The following is a 19788-nucleotide window of genomic DNA, read 5'->3' as shown; positions in this document are numbered from 1 at the left end:
TCGAACAAGGTATCATTGTCCCCTCCAACTCACCATGCAATACTGCGATTTATCCGATTAAGAAAGTTAAGGGGGGTCATGGAGAATGGTGCAGGACCTTCTCCCACTTAATGATATTGTCCAAAAGGAATTTCATCTTGTGTCAAACCCGGTGTCCATCTTGTGCAGTATCCCAAAGAATGCAACTCATTTAACTGTAGTGGATTTGAAAAATGCTTTCTTCTCAGTGCCCCTTCATCCAGATTCACAATCCTTGACAGCATTCATCCTAGGGGGAAGAAGATACAAACATTGCAGATTGCCCCATAGTTACTGTGAAAGCCTAAGCATTTTCAACAGAATATTGCACGAAGACCTCAGCAATATGGCTGTCCAAAGCACAATAATTCAGTATGTCGATGACCTGTTAATATGCAAAAAGCAGGCGTTAAAGTGTGAATCAGGCGTTAAGGGTTAACAGCGCCGACGGTGCCGTTAAACCCTTAACGCCTGACCTGTAATGAGGGCAAGTGAGTATGAGAGGAGTACTGTCGTATGGTTCTATTTAGGGGACTAAAGAGAAAAATAGAAGTAATGACTAATGAAAATGTATAGTGTATACATGAAAAGTATCTCTCTCTATTTTTTCTCTATCTCTCTTCTCTCTCTCACACTCTCTCTTAAATATACGTATTTTAATAAATATGAGAGTGTTTTATTATTATAAATGTACTTAACCCACTGTATTCCACTCTGTAGGGGCAACAATGATTGAGACAAGACCTCTGAATACAGACAGAAGAGAGTTAGATAGCAGTAGGGATAATATTAGTGCCAGTAGAGCTTCTGCATATGAATGTGGTCTTTATTTCGTGGTAATTGTCAGTTCAATTTTCTTATTATGTTTAGGTTTATACTGCAGTGTGTCTTTGATCATTGGGAATGTAAAAGAAGGGGTCAAGGGGGAAAATTGACACAAGAAGGTACCAATCGATTATGGAGATACGGGCAAAATTGATATGGGACCATAATACTTCTGAAAACCTCACCACGTTGCATAAGTACCGTACAATTGACTTCTTATAGCCTGGATTACCTATAATGAATACCAATGAAAATGTAATATATGTATATGATGATGATCAACCAACAGCGGAAGCAGAAGAATTTGCAACACCACCCACTCATTTACAGACAACTTCTGATCTTGCATCAAATGTTGAATTAATGTACACCATGCCCCAAGCAACCACACCGGCTACTCCTCTGAATACAGTATTGGCAGTATAACAATAATCAAGAAAAAATGTTGAACGTGGACATTTTTCCCATCTATTTTCAGAACGCTATGTAGGCCCATAATGGCCTAGGGAGGAAAGGGAGGAGGAAAAGGGGAATACAACATCACAAATATGACTCTTATCATGGACTGAAATAAGATGCAATTGAAGAAACCCTTCACCCAGAACAGTCCAACAAATGGTTCTCATATATGAGCACCACCGGCAAGCAGGCTACAAATGAAAGCTGTTATGTGTGTTCACTTATCCCCCATGCATCAGGAACACCTAAGGTTTTAGTGCTGCAAGAAACTCCAAGAGTGGAAGCTCAGTGTCTCCTTCATCTCGCACTGTGTAGAATTTGTGTACCTTCTAGGCACACACAGTAAAACTACAACTACTCCCTCCTGATGAATAGTTATGCAGAAAAAAGCCAGAAGGTGCTAAATGTTTCAAAGAGCTGTTTTTTTTCCCCGAAATTAAAGGGACAATGTTTACTGAAATTTAATGGCATGATGCAACAGTGATGTGTAAGACTCAAGCACTATGGGAACAGACAGATGAGACACTGAAATGGATGGAAGATACATGCACCGTAACATGGTCGAAACAAATTAAAAAGCTCACTTGGGTCACAGCTCTTGAGAAACCAATCAAAATACAGCATGAATAAAAATTCGACTTTTGCTTTCGTGGAGATGGAAAGGTGCCCCTGGGATCAATCAAACATTGCAATAGAATGCTTGTCATCCCTGATATGCGAAAAGGAACTGCTGCTTTGATGGACAATTATTGGGTATGTGGCAACCAAGCATACTTTTGTATTGTGCTCTTGTATCGTTGCATTCTACCCTGATTGTTATTCCAGAGAGTCATGTCCAGGGGGAGAGGGTGCCCGTCAGACTGCCACCAGCACCCCAGTCAACAAAAGAAGAACCCCCATCCATAATGTATTAACAGAGGACCAGCTGCAAGATCAAGTATCGCGCAAAAAGAGAGCATCCAACTACCTCTCTCGAGACTCTTCCGACCTGCTGGCACAGTTACCTGATCTGTATAAGTTATATGATTCAGCAGAGACATTCTTTGCATCACTCATACCCAGCATCCAAGCTCAAACAAATGCCAAATGGTTGCAACTAGTGATATGGAAGCTGATCCAACTGGCTAACGACACTGAGGAAGGGTTCAATGTCATCAAGGTGGAACTCAGAGCACTGCGGTTGATGACAATGCAGAACCGCTACATTTTGGACCTCTTTACAGCAATGGAAGGCAGTGTTTGCCAGAAAATTGGGAGCACATGTTGCACTTTAATACCTTCTTCAGATGCCGACAATGGGACACTGTCACATGTAATTGCTACGTGCACGACCTTGGAGTGAGAATGAGGAAGGAAGGTGGGGTCCAGTCCAGTGACTGGTTTGATAAAGTATTCGACTCGGTACCATCATGGTTCGGGACGGCAATGAAGCTGATGGTCCCTATCATCATTTTTCTGCTACTGATTTTCTGTGTATGCCAGGTAGGGGTTTGATGCTGTGCTAAAGCAATCCCAGGTAGTGCTATGATGATGGTGACAGTGGGTAACACGGACAAGATAGATGCCTTGTAGGGACTTTACATCAAAAATAATTTCAGATGTGATGTCATCAATGACGTTTGTGATGTCATCTTTGATGTTATGGGTTTTAGTCTTAGCAGTGCACGGTGGTGGCGTGAGTTATGGTTGCTTAGCTTACCATAACTGTTGATTTTTTTTTTTCAGTTTTACCTGTACCAATAACATCTCTGTAACAACATTTTTCAATAGAATTTCATAGGTTTTTGCTAGTGCAACTTAACCATAAAGTCCCTTTAACAATGTTTTTGTTAGTGAATTTCATAGTTTTTTAGTTGGCCACTGTAAGCAGAACGTTGCTTTAGCATGGCATTTTCTGTAAAGAGGATAGGTATTTTGTACAGCAACATAACCATAATGTCCCATTAACAACGGTTTGTTACTAATTTCTTGGCTGCCATCCTGATAAACATGTGGAAAGTGCAAATTGTCTGGTGTATGTATCCATTTGCGCTACCCCTTACTTTTCCGAATAGTGTGGGCGTATCATACCAATCATATATATATGTAGTGAATGTTTTGTAGTGTGGCAGTAGGCTCTCTCTTTGTGTTAACAGGGCATGGTAAATCTGTGCCGCACAGTACTGTCTGAGATGAGTACAAATGAGCAATATGGACAATTCTTAGGGACACTACACTAGGGCTGTGCCGAATAACATATTTAGTATCCATCCGAATACCGAATAGTTTGTCAGCTATTCGGCCGAAGCCGAATATGAAGCTGAGTAGTTGCTTTATTTAATAAATTGTGTTCCAAACTTGATAAAACACAATTAAAAAAACAAATAAAGCACCATTTTAAATGCATTCTATACTCGTATTTCTCTTGTAATTAAGGTATCATCTTAAGTATAAAAGCCAGGAAAAAGAAAGTTTTAACCAAAACAAAGGGACCAAAAGTACAGAAGGTTTTTGCATATTCACAACCAGTGCCAGTTAAAGAAGAAGGCTTCACAAATGCTAAAGGACTAGGTTGCAATGAACAAAATGGATATTGCAATTTGCAACTGCCTTTGTGAATAAGATGCATTGCATTCTCTATCCAGTTGCAAAGTCGATGCAGGCGAGTTTCAAAACTTCTTTGCAGCTCACATAGAAATGCATAAAATGGTTCATGTCGGCTCATGCCGGACACAAGTCAAGAGGAAATCTGAAAAGCATGAACTCCATCTCACAACTATTCACCCCATCCAAAGACATGCTGCTCACTTTTCACTTATCCTCACCAATCCTTCTCACCAATACACAAATATATGCAATTTATAATTCCTGATAAAATATCAGATAATGTTAAACTCAGCACTTAAATCCATAAAAAAAGAAAAGAGGTGACTATGACGGACATAATGGGAAGTGACATGACAGGAACTGAAGGTATTCTATAGTAAAATATGCACATTTCTTTCAGTATCTCTTTTCCAAATGAAAAAAGTGCACATTGCATATAAACATTCGCCAAAAGAAAAGATGTTCCTGTTTTGTTTCAGACTAAGTATAAAAGATGAGCACCTTTTATGTCTAAGAATCTGTAACAAAACATGGCCTAAAGAGCAGATTACAATATAAGATATTTTACAGCAATTTTTCTGGTCTTGTGACCAAGCCTCTGGTCTAATTCTATTCAGTTTTGCAAACTAATGTATATATTTGCCTTTCTGAGTTCTTGTTGCATTATATTCAAATGAGAATGTCAAAGTATTCGGCAAGAGCCGAATAGCAAGAAACAATTTCGCCGGAGCCGAATAGCAAGAAACAATTTCGCCGGAACCGAATAGCTTATTTTCAGCCTAAATTTGGCCAAATACTTACTCGAAGCCGAAGTTCGGTACACCCCTACACTGCACCTGGTTGGTGTATCTGCAATGACAATGCAAGTATTCGTATGACTCCATTAGTGGCTGCAACACTGCATCTTTGAATGCACTTTTAAGTAGTTCTGGAAGCACAAGTGTTTTTGGTCCACGTCTAGACCCATGCATAGGTCATCCACTGTATGCTGGTAACACAGCCCCTATTGCCAGCCCTATGGAATCATGCAGTTATCTACCTCATTTAAGGTACTGCTGCTGACTTTGTGGATGGCTCTGCAAACCTATCAATGTGTGGCTACAGTACTCCTAACTGTATAACGCCCACTGCTAAATAATTACCAGCTACCTGCATTGTCACATGGCCATGTTAAATATCGCATTATCTGCTGCTTGCCTTTCCATGACCCGTGAAACAACTACATTGTGTCTGCACTCAGCGGAGTGATGGTAAGTATCAAGAGGTCGCCTGCTGGTTGTACATTTGAAGAAAACAGGTAGGTGCAGGTGGGACCGTTTGTACTTAGTCTGCAAAATGGCAAAGCTGCTGCACCTTCCTCACGTACATACTAGTGCATGTAAAGGCAAGTAAGTAAACAGCTAAATATGCAGAGCTCAAACAACCTTAGTGCCGGTGAGAAAAGCGATGTAGCTTCATGGGTCGCACAGAATAAATGGCTTCCTGCTGCACGGAAGGAAGCTGTGTTTCCCATCCTTATAAACATTCTTGTATTCCACAATGTATGTATATCTGTGAATGCTACCCCTAACACTAATGGTATAGCATAATAGCATAAAGTGTTTCTACTGCATGACAACTGAAAACAAAGCACAAGGGACCAGTTGGCAGGCTACCGCCCTTCCAGCAATTACGTAGGGTACTTTCATGTAGAGCATTTTGCACATCTGCTGGGGGCAACAAGAGAGGCACTCCTGTAGGGCAGCGGAGCTGTAAAACAACCTTAGCAAATCATATGCCGCACTACAGACCCTTACACAGCAAAGGGCATTGTATTGTGCATGTATTGCAACATGCTACTGTACAAAGGGATAGTACATGGAAGGCTGTGGGAACGGTCCTTACAGGAGCATTACAATGACTGGTGCCTACCTAGGTGAGGACCACCCAATAATTCTGTCTCCCAGCACATCCCCTGTAGTATCCAGACAGGTGCTGCCCCTTCTGTACCACACCTTTCCTGCCGTTCCTTCTGTGGCGTGTCTGAGAACTCCATAATAAATAAAAATGAACTGTGAAAGGGAAAAAGGTAAATGAAGAAAGCACCTTTCACAGATCAACAAGAGACTTTCCAATGCACGCATGCAAGGCGGGAGGCGTGGCAATGTGTTAAACACTGTAGTTCAATCGGTTACAAAAGGGGGCAACTGTACAAAGAGGATTTTTTTAGGTGTTCCAGGGCGTTTGCAAGAGAGCCACAGTGCAACACTACTTTCAAGAAGGGCACCAAGCTAATTTCGATGGGGTGTGCAAAAATCTGGATGGCTGGCATAGTAAGAAAAATGTTATAGCTGGGTAAAAATATTTGTGCTGTGAAATGTCATTGTCCCATTGGCACATGTCGAACAAAGCCACAAATACTCTTCTTTGCAATGTACCGTGCTATCTGCATTCACGGACCAAATAGGAAATGACGCTGCCACATCGGTGGCTTCATAGTGTGCAACAAACATCTGCAAGAGATCTGAAACAAACACATGAACTGGGCAAGTGCCTGCTTCATCGCAAACAGCACTTAAGGTTGTGTAAAATGCAGCGCCATTGTCCCTGCACAATGAACAGCAATAATATCGGCATGATTGCATGTCACCAGTGTCACACAGAGAAACCAACATCTGGCACTTCCTTGTAGCTACTCCATAGCACTACACATGTACATGATAGATTGCAAAATGAGTAGACACTGCAGTTCTTTCCATTCACTTTCATCAAAATATGTTGGAATCCCTGTGAAACACACAGCAAAAACCACACCCTCTGCATTTCTTACGACAAATATACCACAGTCTGTCCATACACACTACACCCACAAATTGTATTGCCCATTCCCGTAGCCTCTGTAGGTCCATTTCTATGGCCATCATGTGCAAAAGGGGCATATGTAACACGTGCCACCCTGAAACTATCACAATATTTGAGGACATTTTCTGCTGGGTGAGCGCAGGAGTGGGGGCTTTCAACCAGGGGAGCGGACGTTGTTAGGTGTGGTGGCTCTTAAAACAACCTTAGTTTTTTTTTGTAAAGGTGCTTCCGTGGAAACATTTTGTTTGCGGTCTTCATACGTAAATGTGTGTTTTCACCATCAGCTGACATTCTTATGATAGGGTCTTCACTGCAGTGTGTAGATTGTGAAACAACATTTCATTGTGACTGTCTGACAAAGATATGCCATTTGCATTGAAAAGGTGTCTGTATCGCAAACCAATGTTCTCATTCGGACAACTGGCTGGTGACAGGAATCCTTGGAATACTTCCACACTATTCTCGGGGGTATACATGAGAAAAGCACCTTGGAAGTAGGAAAAATGTGCTGCACGGCTTTCATCATAATCTTCAGTTAACTAAACACATGGCAACAAGGCATGTAACCCAAAAAGAAGGCTCCAAAGTGCACGATCACAAAATGTACAGTTGCTGAAGAGGCTGCGCGTTGACATTCTAGAAGCAGTCTGCTGAAACAGCACGATTCAACACTACACCACAACGCGTCCACTACCTCCAAACCAAAATTGCCAAAAAAGTTGTGTATTAGGGCATACACGCACAGATATTCCACAAAGCCATCACCCATGACGAAAACTGTGTCTTGCCATGTTTGTCAGCCGCAGTACAGAAAGTAATGGGGAAACCGAATGCCGCCCTTTCCTGTGACTCACACCCAGAGCACCTGACTGGCAAAAAGCCATAGTCTCATTTCCATTGGCCACTATGGTGAGAAGCGCAAAATGTGCCACATGCCTTTCCCCAAATGAGCCCAAGGGCCATCCCCGTTGAGGCAGGAGGATTTGTTCTCCCTACTGGAGCTCTTTTGTGCACGTACACCCTAAACACCTCATTGGCCAAAGGCCATAGTCCCATTACCATTGGCCAGCATACTAAGAAGCGCAGAATGTGGCATGTGCTATTTTCCAAGGACTACGCGTGCCTCACCCCAGAACAACACGAGTCCTTCTTCATATTGGTGCGCTTTCCTGTGACAAACACCCTGAGCACCACCTGATAGGGCAATGGCTGCAGTCCCATTTCCATAGGCCAGCATGGTGAGAAGCGCCGAATGTGGCACGTGCGGGTCCCCAGGCCTGAGTGAACAGGTAGTGCCTCTTCCTATTGGCGCACACCCTAACCATGTGATTGGACAATTGCAACCAGGGTAGGGGTAGTTCGTGGTAAGGGGCAATTCTTCAAAGACCTGGTTAGTTTTTTTTTTGTTTCGATGCTTCTAGTTTTCATTAGCTTTTGTGAGTTCTTCTGCTCGCTTGAGTGCAGTAAACTCTTCGCTGCAGCCTGTAAACGAGCAAACAAAACTACATTGCCAATGGGTGACAACAAAGTGCCATTTTCTTTGAAACACTCTGCTTTTCCACAACTAATGTGGTCATTGTTGCAGAAAAACATTCCTCAACCGGACATAAAAGTATACATGCTTCTGTTGCTGAGACACCTTCCTCCATCTGGCTCGGAACAACAACCATGAGGAGAAGGCCATACTCTTTGTGGTATTGTGGATGAGAAAAGCACCTTGGCAGTTGAAAAAAGTGTCCTCACAACATTCAGCAATTTCCTCACTCTACAGAACAAATGTAAGCAAGGCAGGTAACCAATATTCATGCCACCCTAATGGATGACGATGACATCTACTACTGGAAAAGTGGCGAGATATTTGCAAAGTGCATGCATATCAGCAAAATTGCACTCATACACGGCGTTCCATGATGTGTCCACGCCTTCCAAAGGAAAATTGATGTCAAAATGTCTTTGCAGGGCATAGTTGTGCAGATCTTTGACAAAGGAATCACCTACAGTCAACACAATGCATTTTGCTGTGTCAGCTAACCTCAGTACGCAGAATATAATGTACAACAGTTACACCTCCCCTTCCTGTTAAACACAACCAAACTACCTGATTGGCTAATCCCCACACTGCTATGGAAATTGGGCTAAGGGGTGTAAATGGCACATTTTGGCACAAGTGCCTCCCAAAGTAGTGTGGGGGCCGCACCTTTGTAAAGCTGAAGCAGTCCTCTTCCCTTTGAAATATGTTCTCTGCAGCTCTACTTCATTGCGATACGCGTAAATAGGCACACACGCTTCCACCAGTTGCGTCGAAGCTACCATCATCCAACACTGTCACTCTAGTACAACACTTGAAATGTACCGTTACACATTTACAGTAAAAATGTCAGGCCATTCCAAAGCATGGCCACTACAAAGTTCAATGAAAGTATGCACAATTTCTCCATCCGTGTACATCTACATAGCCACCCTGGATGTGGCATGTGTAATCCTGAAATTACCGCGTAATGCACTGCCTTTTCGTGATAGTGTGGGTAAACAACATCAAACTGCGTAGTGTATTCAGTCTTCCATCGTAGATGTATGAACGTGGTTTTTTGTGTTGTTTTGGTGACGTGTGTGCCAGCAACTTTTTTAAAAAATGTTCTCTTTAAATGTGTTTCTGTTTGCCTCTCATCACATTTTTACCACATTCTGGTCAAGGCTTCCTGCAAAGTGTAAAAGAAAATGGCATTGCCAATGGCGCTCAAATAAATGCCATTTCTACGGAACCAGTGCGTATTTGGCGCATCTCATAGTGGGTGGAGAACATGCCAGCAGTCTGCATAAACTCACACGTAATTCTGTTTATAGCGCCCCTTCCGACCTCTGGCTGTGGACAAATTACACCGTCATGGACCCAAAATCCTCTTGTTGTTATGCATAGGTAAACCACCTTCGCAGTAGGAAAAATATGCATCACTGCAGTCAGCAACTTCTTCAGTTGACGGATTAATCGTCCACACAATATGTAACCCAAATGTAGACTTCCATAGTGCAGCACAACAATGTCAACGTTCGTGATGGATGCCACATATCTGCAAAGGTGACCCATCCCGCTGAAACTGCAGTCACCCTGACAGGCCCAGAAAGCATCCACTCCTTCCAACCCGACATTACCCGCAACACCTCTTTGCACACAACACCTTTGCAGATGGCGCAGAAAGGTATCACTGACGATAAGCACTGTGCGTCTCTCCATCCAGACTACCCTCATGACACAGTATTGGGAGGAAATGGTACCGCACCTTCCTGTGAACCACGCCCTAAACTCCTACTGTCCTATTTGCCACAGTTCCAATTCCCTTTCCCCCCTGCTCATAATGGCAGGATGTGCATGTGTGCTTTCCCATATACAGTGAGGGTCATGGCCCAGTAAAGCTGGGACAATACTTCTTCCCTTTGCACAGTCACTTTTTGCAGCAATCCCCCATTGGGTGCCGTCACATTTTCAAACAAGCATGCAGCAATGACATACAAAGCATCTGCATTGCAGACTGTCATTTATATACAGCACTTCATATTTACTGTTGAACACTCTCAGTACACGTTCAGTTTCATGGCAAAGCCCCTTCACCAGACACTTGTGCTAAATAAAGCATGATTGCAGCATCCACAAATATCTTCAGATGCACCCAGCACACCTTTCACCATGCACACAACATTGCAGCCCTTTGCACACCCACCACCACACTATACATCCAAGCAAGCAACCATGTGGGTACCTACCATTATGCACAAATGTAACATATGTAGCAGCACTTCAACCCAACTCCCCCACACCATAAAACACCAATTCACAAAACGTGCCACACTTAGCAGAATCCACAAACATACCACAGGATGCATCACCCCTACGCACTGCCGTTCACAAAGTATTGTGTCACTGGCAACTTATGCACAACAGCTCCACAATATTGGGACTACTTCAATAATTCTGCACATAGCACAGTAAGCAACCGCATAGAAGCTGCACTTCAACCATACCCACTTCCATACTCACATTACATACACACTGCACCCTGTGGCCACACTGCACAACTTCTCACTGCACCGTCTCCTGCTGCACACCAACTACTGTAGCACATTGCAACTATCACCACAACCATAGAATGCACAGTACATGCTTCACAACTCACTTGTAGTGCTATAGCACGTCGACAATGTGCTCCGCACCCATTCTCCAAAGATCACCACCCTGTGCATCATGCACTATCAAACCTGCATTGCTCCAGTGGGTGTGCTCCTTGCACACATTCCTTGCACAGTAATCCAATCATGCATGTCAACATGTCTCCAACTACCACTATGCACATACGCACCACTGGCACCAGCACTCCTAACCAACCTCCAAATGGCAATGGACATGCACACCGTTACATGTAACAGTTACCATAATGTATGAAGATTACGCTGTTTCCGGCACCCCTACGCCCTTTCATTCACATACTATTGTCTTATTGAGTTCCACTCAGAAGGTATTGTGTCACTGCCAACGTAACCACAAAATGTTTACAAAATTGCCCATACTGCAGGCATTGTGCACACAGCACACTATCCAAGCACATATAAACTGTCCTTCACCCATACCCTCTACCATACTGACAGTATGACAGTATGCAGACACTGCACCAGAGCCCACACTGCATGATATTTCACTGCACCATCTCGAAAACACAGCGCACCACCATGCTACTAGGGAACAACAAATTGCAACAGTTACCATAATTTACAAACACAACTATCTCTCCTGCATCCCTGTGCACTTTCAATCACATACTATGGGCGTACCCACTTCCATTCACAAAGTATAATGCCACTTCCAACCTATCCACAATCTGTTTGCAACACTGGGCTGTAACGGCTGAAATGTGCTCCACAACCATTCCTTACATGTCACCACCTTCTAACTGATGTGCAATCAAAAATGTATTACTGAAATGGGTGTCCTCAAGGCCTAGGTTCTTGAGTGCATGGCTACGGGCTATGGCCTTCGGCCATGCTCCCAATAGTCTGTGCCTTCAACACACCCACAGCCCTACCATACTGACAGTATACAAACGCTGCACCCAAAGCCCACACTGCAGGACTTTTCCCTGCAGCATCTGCAAACACAGTGCACCGCCATTGAGGTATGCAGCAACAAGTTACAACATTTACCATAATGTACAAACAAAACAATCTCTCCTGCATCCCTGTGCACTTTCAATCACATACTATGGGCATACCCACTTCCATTCACAAAGTATTGTGCAACTTCCAACCTACCCACAATCTGTTTGCAACACTGGTCTATAACAGCTGAGATGTGCTCCACAACCATTCCTTACATGTCCCCACCCTCTAAGTGATGCACATTCAAAAATGCATTACAGCCATGGGTGTCCTCAAGGCCTAGGCTCTTGAGTGCATGACCTATGGCCTTCGGCCATGCACCCAATAGTTTAGGCCTTGAACACACCCACAGCAACGTAATGCAACCATGCATGCCACCATGTTAGCAAGTACGATAATCCACATACACACCACTGCCACCAGCACTCCTACCCAACCTGTACAGCGCCATTGCGCTAAGCAACAACATATTGCACCACTTAACATAACACTCCTATGTGGGCAGCTAACATTAAGCACAAACAAAACACCCATGCTTGAAAACAGGTTGCAATTACCAGAATACACAAATACACCACAGCCTCCTAAAGCACTACCCACAGCCATTCAGAAAGTGTTGCTTCACTAACCACAAAATGTTCACAACATTGGGCCTACTCAAAGAAATCTCCACACAGCATAGGCTGTAAACACACCCACATCAATGTAATGCCACCATGCATCTCACCATGGCACCCACTACCACCATCCACATACACACCACTGCCACCAGCACTCCTACCCAACCTGTGCAGCACCATGCAGCTATGCAACAACAAATTGCAACAGTGAATATAATGTGCAAAGAAAACACTCTCTCCTGCACCCCTGTGCACTTTTATTTACTTACTATGGGCGTCCCCACTTCCATTCACAAAGTACTGTGTCACTGCCAACCTACCCACATTCTGGTCACAACACTAGCCCCACTGCAACCAATCTGCACATACCATTCTAAACAAGCACCACCCTGTACTAAATGCAGAGTAAAATATGCGTTCCTGCAGTGGGTATGTTGCAGCCCTATGGTCTTGAGTGCATGCCCTACACCCTATGGCTTTCGCCCATGCACCCATTGGTCCAATTCTTCCACAGACCCACTGCATCTTCATCCACCCATGCATGCCACCAAGTCGCAAACAACCACATTCTATCCGCAGCACACAGCCACCCGCGCTCGTACCCACCCAATGTCATGTGCAAATCACTCCCTTTCTGCAATTCACCTTCCACACACTCACCACGAAAAGAGGTTACTGCAAACAGGTTGTGTCAGAAGCTATGGGGCCATTATGACAGCTGCCTCCAATAACCACACACAGTACTTGCCAACATATGTCACATTAAGCACTTCTCACTCCACCACCCGTTCCCTCCTTTATTGCCACCAACGCATTCTGTACGGTACATTTTCCAAACCCTTCCACCGCCACACTGTCCTCCGATACACCATGGTGGCTTTCCCAAAAAATGTTGACATACACCAGGCTTCCCGCCAGCCAACCACTGGCCGCGTCTAAACTTCTCTGACAGCACGCCGTACCGCGAGCCAATGACACTTCTGTCTGCGGAGTGAGCAGTGAAAAGGTTTGCAGAGCGGACCCAGATATGACAAATTGTTTGGGACATACATTGCAGTTATTTGCAACAAAACTACTGGTTGGATTTCCACCAAACACACAAAAGAACCCTTTCCGACCCAAACCCCTGCTCCTGACACAAATTTGGTAAAATCCATCCATCCGTTCGGGCTGTAGCCGTGCGCAAGGTTTTTCCCCATTCATTCTATGAAAAAAAAATTGGGCCTCCCTGTAACTTCCCCCCTGCACAATACCTCACCCAATTTGGTGAAAAAAGTCAGAGCCGGCCATATACCTTTTTTTGCAAAGTTTGGTGAGGATTCATCCAGGGGAGCGAAGTTATAATCCGCCGAAAAAGAGCTCTTCCTATGAGTTTAGCAACATAACCATAACTACACGCCTGCTACCGCGGGCCATGTAATAAAACAACAGCTGTTGCTCACTATGTTACAGTAGACAGATCGTGATTGGGTCTCTACAGTCAGGTGGCCACTCATGCCTTCCCCTAGTGCAAGTCATAGTGCAAGTCATCTTTGACAGTAATTAGAAACACAACACTTCATTGGCTCTTAAACTATAAGGCTCTTTGTTATATGGCCTTCTACAATTGGTTGGCACGCTTGTACCCTTCTGGAACATTCATTGGTCTAGCAGCACATAAACTGGTACCCCAGGTGCTGGTGGGTGGACCTTACTGTATACCCCCACCTTATTAGCCTGACATCTCTCATCACTCATGCCGTCTGCTATTCGCATTATCTTTGAACTTGACTTGTAGTAGCTTCTCATCTCTGGGGATATAAGGGAGTTGAGCACTTGCTGTCTTCATTCTGGTGATCCATGCCCATCGTCTATTTTCACCTTCGGCTCACGTGATCAGAGACCGTGAATTTGCTTGTATCATGATATTAATATTGTCCTTAATAAAGAAACTTGGCATTCATGGTGTTTTCTCTTTAAAATGTATCAAGGGATGCCTCGGCTTCTCACGTTTTCCTGTTCTTCGCAGCTGATAACCAGTTCTTGGCTGCTTCCAGTCTTGGACATCAAGCCAAACAACCTCTTTGAATTCAAGCTTATTCTTTGCTGCGACACTCATAGCTTCCAATCCATCTTTCTTCATGGAGACTTGCTTACTAAAATGTATAATAGAATGTCCAGAACTCTATATACATGTATGTTGGTGACAACGCCTGTAGTCTTTCTACTACTCATAGCCAGCCTTATGACTACTTACTCTACTTGCATTTCTGCATCCGTACAATTATAAAATGGCTTGTGTTTTTTCCAGTGCTCTTCAAACGTGCAATATTCATTCCGCACATAAAAGCCTTCTTAATTATTTATTTTGTCATCAGATTATGTACCACCTGTGCATTCTCTTCTCTAGTCATCCTTTTCAGTGCATCACACTCATTGCTTGTGATGTCGTCAGTTTATCCGTTTACATCTTGTTAGGCAGAATTGCATGCAGTACCCTCTGGGACCACTAAACACAATTAGGACTACAGGTAATAGCCAAATCAACCTTTGGTATAAGTCTGTACCACACAGTTTTTGGTAGTGAGCTGAACAGCCAGGCTTATCTCAAGAGTGAATGTGAGCAGTGCAAGTAGTTACAGAGAGGACCTTTAATCACAGTGGTTCAAGTAGACACTTATACTGAAGGTTTCTTGGTAAAACACATATTAGTTTATTACACAATCATTTAGAAAACATTTCACTAGTAGAAGACAACTTAATATTGCATACCAATACACTTCAATACAACACTCTAAGATTTTGAGACAGTTTGAGCTCCCCTGATATAGGAGCAAATGGCAGTTCAGTTACTTAGAAGTGAGCAAAAGGGACACAAGTAAGTAGAATAGATCACATATACCTACTAAACAGTGCAAATAGTTTCAGTTCACAAGATGAGTTCAATTCAAGTCAATAGGCCAGGCCAAAGTCAATGGGCTAGTGTTCTGGATAGGAAAGAGCAGTTCTGGTACCAAACGGTAAAGTCTTTTCAAAAGTTCTCAGAAGTAGCTTAGGTGAAAGAGAATCATTTGTGTGGTTACAAGCTGATTAGGCCTGCAAGTTGGGAAAGTTTCCCAAACTTTCACCACGAGTGTGGCGTTCTCTCAATCGGGTTGACACAGTACCATAGTATGAAGAAACAAATGCAGCTGAAGTCATTGGTTCCTGGCGGTTCTTGCAGGTCTCACTGTTCCTGAGCCTCAGTCATGGGGACAAGAGGGATGACGTCGGGGGACTCCTACACTGCACGGGACCGTCGAAAAAGCAAACAAGATGGAGTTGCTTCCGTTCCAGTAGCTGTAGATTCAAGCACTCAAGCTGGTATCCCTCTTGCTGGTTAATCCTTACCAGCCTTGAGAATGGTGTCCAGGTGGCTTACGAGTTGATTGGTCCCACCAACTCAAAAGGAAGACTTTGTCCTTGAAGAGGCTTCTCTGTCGAGATGAACTTGGCAATTCGGACCTGCAGCAAGGCTTCACCGGGCAAACCAACAGTCCAGGAGTTGCAGCAGCCGTCCTCTTCCAGCTCTTATTCGGTTCTTTCGTTCCAGTGGTCGACTTTGCTTTCCAGTCCAAGAGACTCGCCTTTTAAACAGTTTTCTCCCTTTCATTCCAGCCTAGCTGTCACTCACCCACCAAGGTGACTGTCTTTCCTGGACAGTCAGCCAGCTAATCAGACCAGAGTCCATTTGGATCTCCTAGGAGACTAAGCACAGGGAGTTTTGGGCACCCCCTCACTTCCTGCCCACCCCAGACACTCAGACGCCAGAGGCAGTTTTCAGTCCAGAAGCCTGCCAAAGGCACACAAACAAAGGGACCAAACCTGGTTTGGCACACAGAGACAAACACTAGAAGGACTTTCCAAAAATAAATGGCTAAAAAAAGAATACTGGGACCTGTTTAAACAAAGGGCCTTAAGGCACCATCTTGAAAAACATGGCTCCTGTGATTTTTAGCTACTGGTGTTCGCGGTCAGGAAAAATCATGGTAGTTCATTATAATACCACTGCCACCAGCCTTTTCAATAGGAAAGGCTAGCATTTGACTGTTACATGAGTATTTAGACATGGGGATACTATTTAACCCCTCCAGCACTCCATTGTAAGATGGTGTGTGCTGGGTCTAGAAATTTGGAAAGACTAGTAAGTCAATTTCACTTTACATTCTCTGGGAAACAGTAGTTTATCCCAGAGAAGTTATTTAAACCTTTGGGAAGTCTAAGTGACATCCCTGTGTCACTGCACTGAGGGTGCTTTGTAACACATAGAAAAAGATGATGCCTATGGAGTTATCAAAAACCCCATAATCAAAGAACACAAGTGAAAAACACACATCAAATTACATGAAAGAGTGGGAAAAAAGGATCACACTCTTTCCAGGTAAAACATAAATTCCTCAAAAATCCAGCAAAGTTGCTGCAGGTCTCTAAGCTGAAGGGAATTAGAACATGTATGAGAATTCTCCCTAACACATCTTCACACTTCTTCAGGCGCTCCTTTTAGGAGACCATCATTCTTTTGGGGGTACTTCTCATGGGGTCTTCTCAACGGATAGCTTGTCCCAAAAATTATTCGTGATATTGCTACCAATACTGGTGTGTCATATGTTGTGATTTTCGGTTTCCAGCATATAGGCAGAATAGGGGCAGGAATTCCTGTGGAGGCATTTGGCTGCTCCTCTACACCCCCAATGCGCCATTGTGAACTATCCTACCTAACATATTATGCTATGTTTTTTTCACTGTAAAAGAAGAAAAGATTTCTCCTGCATTACCACGTGCAACAAAATCAACCTGTACCCCCAATGGTAGATCAATCCTAAGTACCATCTGCACTTCAATTGTATTGTGTCACAATATTACACAAACTGTACACTGCATGTATAATTACTATATGCATATTATTTTAATGGTTGTTTCCAATGGCCAAATTCCATTTCTGTACACATATTATTGCAATGGTTGTGGCCAATGGTTGGATTCTTGGGTGCATGGGCGTATTATGCTGTGGTGGATGTGGCCAGTGCCTAGATTCATGGGTGCATGGACATAGGCTGTAAGCCATGCATGCACTAAAGAATCTGGCCACTGGCCATAGCCACCAGACCACAACTTGCCCTTAACTTCCAAATTCAAATGTCCATCTGCAGACATCAAAATAGACCACCAACCCTATTTTTTCACCAATGGCAACATCGCCATATCATCTAGATTCCACTCACCTACTCTAACAAGCCCTCTTGTAGTTACCAAAGAACCCTAAACATGTTTTTCCAACTGCCCACCGAACACTTACTATTACAATGTCTGTGGCCAGATGCTTGGTGACATGGCTGTATTATACTGTGGTGGTTGTGCCAGTGCCGAGATTCTTGGGTGCATGGCCTATTTTTAACCTATACAAACATCCTCACATCATCTACATTCTACTCCCTGATCATAATAAAGCCAGCCTGCAGCCACTAGAAAAGCTGCCCACCCAGGACTCTGTCCGCAGACTACCACAGTATCCGCGGACTGGTGCACCGCGTACGCTCTTCTTCCACCTAAACAAATACATGCAATACATCTTTCTTTCACTCCCCCACCCTTCCCAGCCCCTCTTTCCAACACCAGATAACCCAAAATATGTTCCCCAGCACTGTTCCCTACCGCGCTGTCCGCGGACATCCGCAGTTATCCACAAATAGAACATGGCAGGCATTTCGGAAAGATAAGACACACAACACGCTTTTCTGCAACCAATCAGCAGGCATCACGCCGTCCTCTGGACCAATCAGGAACCTGTCCATGGAGTGGACAGGGAAATGAGTCCGCGGACTGAACCCTGATATCACATATTTGTAATGACCTATATTTCACCCGTTTTAAAGAAAACTACTGGACGGATTTACACCAAATTTACAAAAGCATGCTTTTGGGGATGAAACCGCAGCTACTGCTGCAAATTTGGTGAAAATCCGTCCAGTGATTTAGGCTGTAGGTGTGAGCAACATTTTCTTTCCATTTCATCAATGGAAAAAATATGTTTTTGGGACGCCCTACAACTTTGCTCCCCCTTACGAAACCTCAACAAACTTGCCAAAAGAATTCAGATCAGGCCATAGACTTCTTGTGCACAGTTAGGTAAGGATTCGTCCAGGCGAAGCAAAGTTATAAGCCGGCCAAATAGTGTTCTTCCTATGAGTTGAGCAACTTAACATTACAGGGCCGCTACCGCAAGTCCTGTAATGTGAATCGAGATGTGCATATCTGTCAACCGATCAGGTCTCAATTTAGGATAGTGAACCTGCCCATAAACCAATCTGTTTACTGGTTTTTCTATATGGAAATGGAGATCTTAAAATAAATGAGTCTGTTGGTTTATGTTATGTATTCTTGTGTATATAAAGTGACAATTGTGTTACAAGTTAGATTGAATATGACAATATATCATTTGCATACATGTTTTGTGTATATTTTTAAATAATTATTTTGACAAATCCAGATCTATGAATGGAATCTTCAAATCGAGATCCCAAGTAAAATTGTGCAGATTTTTCTTCAAGTACATTATGCTTTTGTTCAAAGGTTGTTCAATTATTGAAATTATTCCTAGTGCTTACATTGCGCCTTCACACGATTAACTTAATCAAAGGTTAAGGTGCAGTTTTTAATTCATTGAGCATGTATTGTGAGAAACCTGAGGGCGTCCTTACGTCTACTCCCCTTGGATCCTCTGCGCAGGTGGCCATTGCGTTTCGATCCTGACCATAGGGGTGGAGAAGCGAGGGAGGATCACCTGGGTGGAGGGTCCTGGGAGATTGGGAATGAGATGTTCTCAGAATTTCCCTTCCAGGTAGAATTTTCTATTCTAGAGTCAGTTATGGGATATTGTTACACATGTCCCATTGACCAAGAAAATGCTGGGAGATATCACCAGTCCAGACGTACTAGAAAGAGGGTGAAAAAGGATTAAGGGTAATTTGTGAGAGACATGGTATTCCCCTTTTCCCATTGATGACCAGTCTAACTTTCCCCAACCTTTATGGGCTATTATAAGCCAGACCCTCTCATTTCCCCACTTGTGGCACTTGCCAGTACCGAGATGAGGAAGAGGAGACTGAGAGTAATGCACACTATGCCATTTCACCACTTTAGTACTGGGACAAGGAAGATGCCTGTAAAGTGTAGTCAAGGTTAGACATTGGACCTCATTTCGACCACGGGTATGGCCGTGCCTGTAAAAACGGCACGGCTGCCGCCAGAGTAATTTTTCTTCCAGCACCTCGCAACG

Source organism: Ambystoma mexicanum, chromosome 5p (genome assembly GCF_040938575.1).
Source record: "Ambystoma mexicanum isolate Mex_15411 chromosome 5p, UKY_AmexF1_1, whole genome shotgun sequence".
NCBI classification, from domain to species: Eukaryota; Metazoa; Chordata; class Amphibia; order Caudata; family Ambystomatidae; genus Ambystoma; species Ambystoma mexicanum.
Note: the sequence above shows the minus strand (reverse complement) of the source record.